Below are 11,281 nucleotides of genomic sequence, written 5' to 3' on the forward strand. Positions count from 1 at the left end.
TGATCTCTTTTTTCTTTTCACCTGGTGCCAATTTTTTTTCTTTTTCTTTTGCATTCCTGCCCAGCTGTCCCCTTCTTGATAGCTAAGCCATCGTTTGTGTCAGCATCTTAATGGGCTTTTCCACATAACAGTCTCAAAGTGACATTAATTAGAGGTACACCATACCTCTGCTACTGGCAAGAAATTAAATTTCGAAAGTCGTCGGAGTTGAATGTTGTAAGGAACCTCACAGGTTCTGAAACTTCCCCAGAAGCAAACCCAGCTTGTTTCTGCATCTGAAACCTCACTAGGAATTTGCCAGATCATGTACTGGAAGTGTACCTAGTTTATATATCAGCTCTTCCGTTGCTAAAGTGAATTTAGACTTTCCCAATATATCCACAGAAACATCTACATCTGTTGTAAGCCCACATAGATGTAAGCTATCATATGCCAGGATTTAGGGAGCATCTATTGAAAGCTTTGTGATGTATACATACGTGGGGCGGGGCACTTGGGGTAGTAGATATATATGTGCATGTGTGGCGGACAGAGGTTAACACGAGATGTCTTCCTCCATCACCACCAACCTTATATTTTGAGACAGGTCCCTCACTGAAACTGTAGCTCAGTGGCTGGCTAGGGAGGAGGGATGTCCCCTTTCTCTGTACTTCAGCACCGGTGTTAACACAGGCACGCCAGTGCCCAATGTATGTGCTGGGAACTTGACCTCATGTCTTCATTCCTGTGCAGCAAGCACTTTGCCCAATGTTTTAAGCTTCTTAAAAAGAATATCAAGTTGCTTTTCATGGCCAACTCCAGAGTCATCTATTGTTGGGCCTTTTTAGTTAATGGTCCAACTCGGTTTCCTTCCCAGTAGCTGCCTCTCAGCTGAGTCAGGAGTTACAGTTGTGACCCTTGCTGCACCTGGGTGTCTAATAAAAGTAGACATAGCACAGTCATCTCCACTATTGGCAAAACAATTTGAGGTACTCCTTCCCACCCCCTTGATGATTTGGAAGTGGGGTGACAGTTGGTACCTATGCGGTTGCCTGTCTGGTGCCTTCCAAGAGCTCTGGAGGGCCACCCTGGAGCTGCTTGTTGGGAGCTCTTTGCTTGCCTCTTGTCTGCCCTCCACTTGCTTTCTCTGTCAGGGCCTCCAGCATTCAGTATCGACATGGTGACTTCTATCCTTCCTTTGTCCAAGTGATGTCTAGCACGTGCTCTCCTCTGATCAGAAGAATTTGGATGTAGCCTCTGCCTGTCTTTTTCCTAATAGGAAGTTAATATCTGTTTCCTTCCCCCATGTTAAAACTTACCACACCAATCCTCACAGAGGATGGCCTCCAGGCCAATGGACGGTTTGCCTTATCTGTTGACACTATTATATAGGCAAGGATCTGGTGAACTTGCAGTGTGCAGCATATGTCAGTAGTATAGTGGATGGCCAAGAGGTATGTTTTGAACACTTACTGGACGAACGGATGGATGCCTGAGCAAATGGGGAATATACATATATATTCTTTCGGGGTCTAGGAAGAAAATACCCTTCTGCTCCTGGAAATGGTAATAGACTGGCCAATTTGGTGATGTTCCAGCTGGGGAAAGGATGCCTGCCTAAGGGCTATTAGCATTATCCCCTCTCAAATGTTTCCAGTCAAGTGGGGATAAGGGTCAGTCATGGTTTTCTCCTCACACCCAGTTATGAAGATGAATGGCTCAGCACTTGCACCCTACGCTGCCCTCCTCACACACCCGAGAAAGGTCAGTCATTTAGCATACACACAATCTGGGTAAAGCATCCCTCCATAAGACTCACCCTCATGAACTCCATGGATTTCTGTCGACAGTGTAGACAAACAAACTGTCACTAGACGACCATCTCCCCAGATGTGGCGGTGACCCTCTCGTTCTGGTGAGGCTCTTTGTGAACTTCTAACTTCTACTATAAATGTACATGGCTTGCATTTTCTTTAATGTACTTATGCAATTGAGGAGATACCCAGTTGCGAAATAATGACAATAATGATACAAACAAGCCACTTGCCCCAGAAGGCACTAGAAATATCTATTAATAATAAGAAAGATGGCTTTTTAGGGCTGAGCGGAGGCAGGCTTGATTAATTTGTGTCCCGAAAGCAGAGCTAATGCTTAAGCTATAGTTTATTGAAAATTAATGAAAATGAATTTTTTTGGTGGTACCAGCTCCACAAAGGGAATAAAAATTAGGATGTGAGTTTATGGTACTAAGATGGAGTTTCCCTTCTGGCTGCCATTTCTCTCCAGTTGAGCCCTATCAGTCAAGCATGTTGTAATGAATGGAGGTTTCAATTTGAAAGTGTGACTATGCATTTGCGGGTCTTGATGATAAATACTCACAAGGGCTTTTATCTTTTATTTATAGATTCTTTTGATGTATTTAGATTAGCTTAGTTAACAGTTTTAACTGAGGCTTTGTGCTTCTTGAAGCTTGGGTGCTTTTTCAAAGCTGATCTTGCATTCGTTTGAGAAACAAATGTACCTGAACTCTCCTTGGTGAAGATTCAGGTCTAATCTGAGGCCGGAGAGATGGCTCAGTGATTAAGAATCCTTGATGCCCTTGCAGGGGACCCGAGTTCAATTCCCAGCATCCATATGGCAGCTCTCTCACAACTCTCTGTAAGTCCAGTTCCAGGGGACCTGACACTCTTCTAGACATGATATGTACTGCATATTCATCTACACAAAGTAAAACACAAGACTTTTAAGAAATTTTTTATATCTTGGGAAAATGATTTGTAGAAATCCTTATTGTCCATTTTGAGACTCATCTGGGAATACAACCTATTGTATAACTCATGAGATGTTGATCTAAAAGATTTTACTCCAGCCAGAGTGGAGGTGCACACAGCTTTAATGATAGCACTCAAGAGGCAAAGGGAGGTGGCTCTGTCTGCTTGGTCTATGAAAAAGGTTCCAGGCCAGCCAAGCTCCACAATGAGACCCCTCTGGGCTTTGGAATATGTTCAGTGTTCATTTTATATTGTATTAGAGCCTTCTGCCTTATTGTTGTTCAACCTGCTTCTGTTTGTTGTTTTTATGTTGCACTGAAAAGTTTGTTTTGATATATTGTTCACACATTGCTCTAATTTGAATCAGTGTGAGGAAGTAAGAGCCTGGCTGGTGGGTAGGTATGCCATGAGTCGCTGCTCATCTCATCGGGGGAGCTCTTTTCCTCGGGCAGATTCAGCTTTGCGCTCTTTCCGAGGTCCCTGGACTTTCAAGATAAATGATCTTGATTTTTCTGCAGTGATCACACCAAGGGAATTGCTCTTGGTCAAGATGAATCCCTAAGAATATACGCTGTGTGGGAAATGGTGGTCTGTGCTGCCTCTCGCCCTGGCAGTGTTCTTTCCCCTAGAGATTGAATTTCATTTTGTGTGAGGCAAGGGTAGAAGGAGACAGGAGCAGAGTTTCTGGAGCCCCTTCAATCCTAGCGGAACCTGGAGCTGCAGTAGCCTGAGAAATGCCTCCTTTTCTCCTTCCATGTACAGACCTGCTGAGTCCCCAGTTTCAGGGAACTGCAAAGTCTCATACAACCGACCTGGGAACTCAGTGAACCCCCTCTCTCTTGACCTTGGGGAGCCTCTGAAGCACACCCAAGCCTCAGCTCTCTGCTGGAGATCATTTACCTCAGATTGCTCTGGGAAGGCTCAGAAATGCTGCGTGGATTGTAGGTTGCCCCACGTAGCTGCATGATCGGATGTGCTGAGCTCTGAGGGGCTCCACCTGGGTGCCCTCCCTCCCATGTGACTTTGCCTCAGACCCAGTGGAAAGTAGAGTGTAGAGCATTTTTGCATTGCTTAGCAGAAATTGCATGAGGTTTGAAAAAGTATTTGAAAACCAGAACTCACATTTCTTCTTCCTTTTTTTAATCTGAATTCTGGAACACAAATCCATAAATTTCATAAATGTTCATGTCATGCCTTGAATTGCTCATTTTATCTGCAAACTGGGTTTCAGAGTTGCCTAGTGGCTCAGTGGTGAGGTTTCTATTCAGTGGCCAACTTGAAAGGCTGGGGAGATATTTGAAAGCTATTTTGGCATTCTGCTCAGGAAGTTTATTTAAATTCCATTTTCAGGTATATATGATACCTACACGAAGCCCAGAGCAAGAATGACAAATGTGTTTTATACACCTACAAATATATTTAGCTTTATTTTTTATATATATTAAGAAGGGAAGAACTTATAAGTTCCGAGAACTTCAAACTAGTATTTACAGAGCTATCCTCACGCGAGTGTTAAAGGCGGCGGCTCCCCGTGACCCCGTGAGTTAGATAAAAGTGCATGCGCTGGGGAGGCCCTGGCATACACTTCCACCTCAAAAGTCACAAAACTAAGAAATGCACTCGAATGTGGGAATGTGACTACTTTATCACAAATCAATGAAAGCTTTGTACTTGTAATAGAAAAACAGTACGTTTTCCTGAAATCTTCTAAGAGAATGCCACCCTCACCTGCAGCCTCCTGGGGAGCAAAGGCACCGGGGAGGTGTCAGGATGAGTGAAGGGAAGGCAAGATTGTTCTCTGTGTCTGCCAAGCAGTAAACAGGGCTTTCCCTCAGTAACATTTTATGAGTATTTTAAGATGGCTGCTGAAGTTGTACTACTTCTAGATGTTTCTGCAGAACATGCTCTTAGGGCAGAAAGGAACCTTCTTCCAGACAGAAAAATGTATGTCAGAAAGCCAAGCCTAGGTGAGCTGGAAGCAAGTCCAAGTTCCCTGACTCATCGCAACTCCTGGTGGCTCTGAGCGAGGGCAGCGGTTCTCCCAGAAGCAGAGTTTGAAGTACAGTGCCTCGATTCCGTAATCTTCAGCCTCCAGAATAATCTAACCCATGTACCAAAGCCAGAGGAGACATTCCACACGTTCTAGCCTACCCGCCTTGACTCGTGGCTTACTCCTGCAAGGTTATTTGACAGAGAAACTAACTTTACAGGAAAGCCGGGGCTGCAGGTCCACATCCTCTGTGTATGGGATTCCCATCTTCTATAGTTTCTGTGTTTCAGAAACTGTAGACTGGACTTGTAGCATAGACTGGACTTGAACTCAACCTCATCCTACTTCAGCCTCTGCCGTGCCGAGATTCCAAGTGTGAACCGCCACACCTGTCTTTCGAGTCCCCTTGCAGGCAGGTACGCAGGCTGCAAGGTATTTAGAGGTCTCAGTTACAAAGGCAGAGTCAGAGGTCCAGCAGGTTGGAGACTCTGCTGAATGGCAAGAGGAGGCCATGTCAGTGCTCAGGACCTGCTGACTGCAGAGCCGTGGTCATTCTGCTTTGCTGTCTCGCCGAAGCCCATTTCCTGAGGGGGTGGGGTAAGTACAATGGCTGCTGACCTCTCTCTGCTGGCTATACTGCTTTAAAATGTTTTGGGTTACAATAACTGTACAGAGAGCCACCACGACACATTCATCAAGAACACTAGAAAACGGAGTGCTGACATTTCCATCCCCTGCAAATAGAGTATGTGAAGAGACGGGAGAGCATTTGGCAGAATTAAGGACCTTTCTGCCTCTGGTTGGTCGCTCAGCACAGCCTCTCTCGCTGCTCACAGTGCCCTGCTTGCCTGTGGAACATCTTGCCCGAGCTGAGGAGAATACTGTTCGGACTTGTAGAACCCCTAAGAGTAGCTCTTGGGGTCATGGTCACTGGGGGAGGCTGTCAAACACTGTCTCCTCCACCCTCTCACCTCTGTTTGGGACGTTTCCCAGCTAATCCGGTTCAAGACCTTGATCTTAATGCAGTGGGTTGGTTCTGGCAGGAGCACCTCTTCATCCAGTAGGCAGTATGTAGCCTGGGTGGGAGGGGATCTCTTTACTGGACCTGGATTTGCCCAAACTCCTGAAGAGGGGCCTGGGAGCCAGAAACTTAGATGCAATAGAAAAGCTTTATGATGCATCAGGGCTCTGCCACTGCTGCCACCAGGGTATACAGATCCCATGGGTATACTAATCCCCTGCCATCCTCTTGGTCTGTAACCTGAGTGAGTAAACTGGCTCCTTCCATTTGTTTTCTACTATTGTGACACAGCACTTATTCCCTTTGGGCCTGGGTAATCAGAGAAAATTCCAGGTTTCTCATCTCACAGGTTCTGAAATGTCGGTTCTGTCAATATGAGAAAGAGCCAGTATACAGTTCTATCCATCTGGCCTCAACATATCAATGAAAAAAAAGCCCTTTATTCCCCAAAAAGTTGGGAACCTTTCTTATGTCTATAAGGATGCTGCCATACAATTTACAGTTTTGTGTTACACACTTACACACACACACAATTTCAAAGTCAGGGATTGGGTGAGGGTCATACATGCTGGAGGAAGGTAAAGCATATACGTAACCAAACTGAATGTAGCCAATAGTGTCATTGTACTCCTCAAAGGCTGGGCCTGAATTCAGTCTGCTCACTGCCTAACTTGGCATCCACCACTGAGGCTCAGGAGAAGCCCTCCGAGTGGGAGTGAACTACACGTCTCCTGTATGGTAGTCACACACAAACTACCCGTACCCAAATTTTAGCCTGACAACTGAGCTGATGTAGTCCCAACACGTATCCATCTACTAGGCAACCCCATGGTCTCTGGTCTCACTCTCTCTGTGTAAATGCTCATTGCAATATAACCATGACTGCTCATATTTGGAGCGCCTGTGGCTGCTTTGAGGATAAAGATAGAATGAGAATCATCTGGATGTGGGTCCCAAAGCTGATCATCGGCCCCCGAACCTCCCAACGATTGCTGGCTCTGCTCCGTGGGAAGGGATTCTGAGGTCCTCCGGTGACACAGGTCCGAGGACTGCAGTGTTCATCTCTCACCAGTTTGTCTGCACAGAATCTTTCTTACATGGCTGATATTGCCATTGTTTTATGGTAACGTGGTAAATCAACTTCAGGAAACTTTACTACAGGTCACTGTATGAGGTTTGCTAACTCTATTATTTAATCTCCCAAGTCCTGAAAGCACTATAATGCTATCCTCACCAAGTCCCTGAACTTGGAGGCATTCCCATGAGTGGATTTGTGTGTGTGTGTTTAATTTTTAAGTAAAATAAATTGTTAGTTAAGCCACTATGTGCCCCAAATAGGTTGAACTGAATCTCAAACCACCAAGAAGCCACCTTTTACCTGGCTGAAGGATATTCCACTGACAGGCAACTGTTCCCTTGCCTAGGAATTGGAATTTATGGGCTGGCGAGATGATTCAGTGGTTAAGAGCACTGACTGCTCTTCCAAAGGTCATGAGTTCAAATTCCAGCAACCACATGGTAGCTCACAACTATCTGTAATGAGAAACAAATAAAAAAAAGAAAGAAAGAAAAAAGAAAAAAAAAAAGAAAGAAAACCTATGGGCTGGAGCGAGCAGGTGCTGGAACAAGTAGCCAGAGCAAGAGGGAGAAGGGAAAAGCGGGGGGACTGGTTTGGGGGGGGGTGACTGGAACTTATAAGCTGTCAGTCACCTTAGCTTAAGTCTTCTTTTAATCTGTGGTCTCACATGTTTTCTGACTCAGTATAGACATAGAGGCCCCATACTTCATGTCTGCTTCCTACTATTATTTCTATTATTATCTCTGGTGCAAGGCCTGGCATGCCCTGAGTGCCCCTCACTTCCTAAGCCTAAGAGAGATTCTTGGAGGGGCTGTCAGTGAAGAAGCTATAGTCGGGGTTCATCTTGACCTCGTGGTTAACATCTTTGAATGTAGTTTCTCCCGTGGGTTTCTGGTTTTCTCTGCCTTGGAAGGCATTGTTGGGCTGTTAGGAGTGAATATATTAATTTTCTGGATCAAATGGTCCTCAACCCGCGAATCGGGACCCCTTGGGGAGGGTGTCAGATGACCCTTTTACAGGGGTTGCATTCCAGATATATTCTGCCTATCTGATATTTACATTAGAGTTCATGACAGCAGTAAAATTACAGAAATATAGTAGCAATGGAAACAGTCTTATGGTTGGGGATCAGCCCAACGTGAGGAACTATATTAAGGGCCACAACATTAGTAGGCTTGAGAACCATTACTTTAGAGTGTCTGGGATGGGTTAGCTTAGAGGCAGGAGGAGTGGTCTCCCCACAGGGCGCTGCTGGTGCTGCAGTGCCCTGGGCAGTGAGGCCCTTCAGGCAGCTGGTCAGTGACTGCCCAACTCAGGAAGCCCAGAGTGGCTACAGGGAATTTCCACTGTTTCAAGAACTGGTTGGGTTTTTAATTCCATATCCAGCTTGCCCTGTTCTCAACCTTTAACAAAAGCATCAGTCATGCAGGTAGCCTGTGTGACCTAGCACTTCCTGAGAAGAGACCAGAATAATACTGAGAACACTGAAATAGGCAGGGTAATTCTTGGCATTCACGCCAGCCGTGTGAGCAAATGCCGCCTGTGCTGCATAAAGCAGAGGGAGTTGCGTGAATTGCCCAAATGTTTTACGGGGGACTAAAAAGCATGATTGTGAGGAAATCTTTGTGCAACCATTTCCTTACAGAAGGCATCCTTTCCAACGCTGTCCATAGGTCCTACCCTTTTATCCTGTCTCCATTGTGAGCTCTTATAGACGGGGGCTTCCTACAAACCTTACTTAAGTCTCTGCCACTCCTACTTTGATGAAGACCCAACTGAAGCTCAGTTGCCTATGAAGAGACCTTTCTCTGCGCAAGCCTTTCAGGCACACCTATGAGCAAATGAGATAAATGGGAGAGTCTCGTAGGAAGACCAACTTGGAAGGGTCTTAAGGCACACATGTCTGGCGAAGCACACATCACTCCATAGAGAAAAAGCCACTAGATAAAGAAAAACCCCATCAAGGATATTACATATTAAGTACAGTCCACGATATGTAGAGGCTGCGGGTCAGGCTCAAAGATCATCACTTTCCCCTTACACTGTCCAGGCATCACAAGAGAAGGTCCATGACTCTCAAAGGCTCATTTATATCCCAGAAAGCACTATGGGACTATGGGTATAAGATATGTCACATAGATGCAGTCATGGCTGCAGTGGGTCTACCTCCATTAGGAGCTCCTTCTTAATACTGGTGACTTCTATCCAGAACCACTCAGTGCTTTACTGGGCAAGACAGGCAAGCAGAAGCCTTGACACCGGGCCACCACTTCATCAGCCTCTTTCACAGTCAATGAGCCATTGGTTTGAGACTATTTCCTAGGGACAACTTTGGATATTTTAGCTTAATGGACTCTTTAATAATTTGTCATTTCACACAAAGTGAGTATGTAATGATACATATATGGATGGCAAGATGGCTCAGTGGGCAAAGGCACCTGCCACCAAGCCCAGGGACTTCTATCTCCACGAGCCATGTGGGGGAAAGAGAGGTGATGGCTGCAGGTTGTACTTTGTGCCCCCAAACACACGCAGAGGGAAATAAATAAAATATAATTTTTTCATGGACTAAAAATGAATGAGCATAGAGGAGAATGCACCTCCTGATGTTCTAACTTGGGATGCAACCGACACGATCCTCCCTAGCCTCCATAAGATATACAAATCAGGGTTTGGCTTGGGTGATCAGAGAAGCGGGCAATGTTTACTCTCAGGATTTGGGAGCTGATGAAATTGCCCCACAAGGCAGTATTTACACCAGGGAAACGGGCAGGTACTACCCTTCTCCGCAGCTGTTATAGGTGTCATAGTGTGGAACTGGCTATGGCTGGCCCTTTAACCTTTGGAGACGCCTTGGAACCTCCATCTCACAGCTTCTGCTTTGTCTCTTAGAGGCTGCTTCCCTCTGTGATATCCCCATATAGACAAGGGAAGTGGAAAATTTGAGTATTAGTTAAATTAATGATCTTGGTCCTGGAGTGGGAATGGCCACCATCAAAGTAAAGTAACCTTAGATTTTGAAACTTCTTGATTCCCTGTTATGTTTGCCAGTCAGTTCCCTAAGGTAGATGCGAATGAGTGTTCTAGAACCTGATATGAGAAGTTGCCACACTGTGGATCTGCATTGAGAACCTGGGCTTGTTCTGTATGGATGAAGAACTAAGCAGAGGTTTTAAAGGTGAGGGAGGGGACCTTGGCCTTGATTCAAGGTGCCAAGTCCTAAGATGGCTAGGACTCTGGGCAAGCTTTGGGATACTGGAGTGGAAGGCTTTCTGTGACAGGAGACCTTTTCTCTGTCTTCTGAGTGACACTATCAAGCTCTTAAATCCTGGTCAGTGTGAGTAGGGAAATGAATGGTCAAGTGTAACTAACGGCAGTCAACTTGAGTTTATGAGATTCATTAGGCACAGGTGGCTATCAGCCACTCTGCTCAGCAAAGAGTCCCCAGGGTGCCCAGGGCAGTGTTGAGTAGCAGCCTTTGTGCTCAGCAGATGAGGTTGCATTTATAACACTGTATTCAGATAAGGGACCCTAAGTGTTCCTCAGGCCCTCTTTCTCCTATGCAAAACCACTGTTTAGTGAGACCAACACTAGACACTCGCAGACATTATCCAGTTCAACATTTTCCACCCGGCATTGGTGACATCCAGTTATTACAAGCTATATCAAAGTTCAGGACAGGTTCCTGCTGTCCTCTGTGTCTTGCTAATGAAACCAGTGCATTGGCTTTTCCTCCTGCCCTGGAAGGCAGAGGCTGTTTCTTCTTCACTACTTGCAAAAAGCAAACACTGACTAATTCACCCACAGCAATCCTCTGAGTCCAGTGAGCTCTGCTACAGTGACAATGTATTACTTGGTTTCTTTTTGCCACACCACTCGTAGCTCACTTCACCCACAGAATAAAGGGGGCCAGCTACGTAGACAAGAAAACACAGCCTCACATCCAAGCTCCAGAGCATAGGGTGGGTTAGATGGTCCAAAGGGCTGTACAAGAGAAGGCTTGGCCAATCAGAAAAAGGTTGGTGAGCCGTGAGCACTGTTTGAAGATGCACAGAACCAGCTCTGCCAGCCTCGCCGACAGTGAGGGCTGGGGGAGATGTGTTTTCTAACTTAGATGATCAGCAGCTGGTCATGTCCAACAAGCCCTTGTTGATTTCTGGACTGTTTAGTAGTCCAAATGGACACCCAGAACAACTCAGGGGTGCGGGTGCCTCCTAATCACCTACAGATCGGGCTTGTCTACAGAGGGGCTCTGCCTCTGTGTGCTCCTGGAAAAGAATGAAAACCAAAGACTGTCTATTCCTTGAGACATGGTCCAGAATGCCCATCCCAGTGACATCATTTATCAGTCGCTAGCATTTCCTTTGCCCGATGCTGTCTGATTTGTTCTAATGCTGTCTTCTATAATGGGACTCCGAAGGGGCAAGTGGCCTCTTATTTAA

At 45.8% G+C, this 11,281-nt stretch overlaps 2 protein-coding genes across 4 annotated transcripts in view; one reads left to right on the forward strand and one right to left on the reverse strand.

Annotated features, from left to right (window-relative positions):
• Positions 1-11,281, forward strand: part of Dock1 (dedicator of cytokinesis 1) — a 502,961-nt gene that overhangs the window by 235,349 nt on the left and 256,331 nt on the right. The gene's annotated exons all lie outside the window — the stretch shown is intronic.
• The window catches only part of Insyn2a (inhibitory synaptic factor 2A), a 56,523-nt gene that overhangs the window by 24,128 nt on the left and 21,114 nt on the right, over positions 1-11,281 (reverse strand). The gene's annotated exons all lie outside the window — the stretch shown is intronic.

The sequence above is a fragment of the Mus musculus genome, chromosome 7 (genome assembly GCF_000001635.26).
Source record: "Mus musculus strain C57BL/6J chromosome 7, GRCm38.p6 C57BL/6J".
Classification (NCBI taxonomy): Eukaryota; Metazoa; Chordata; class Mammalia; order Rodentia; family Muridae; genus Mus; species Mus musculus.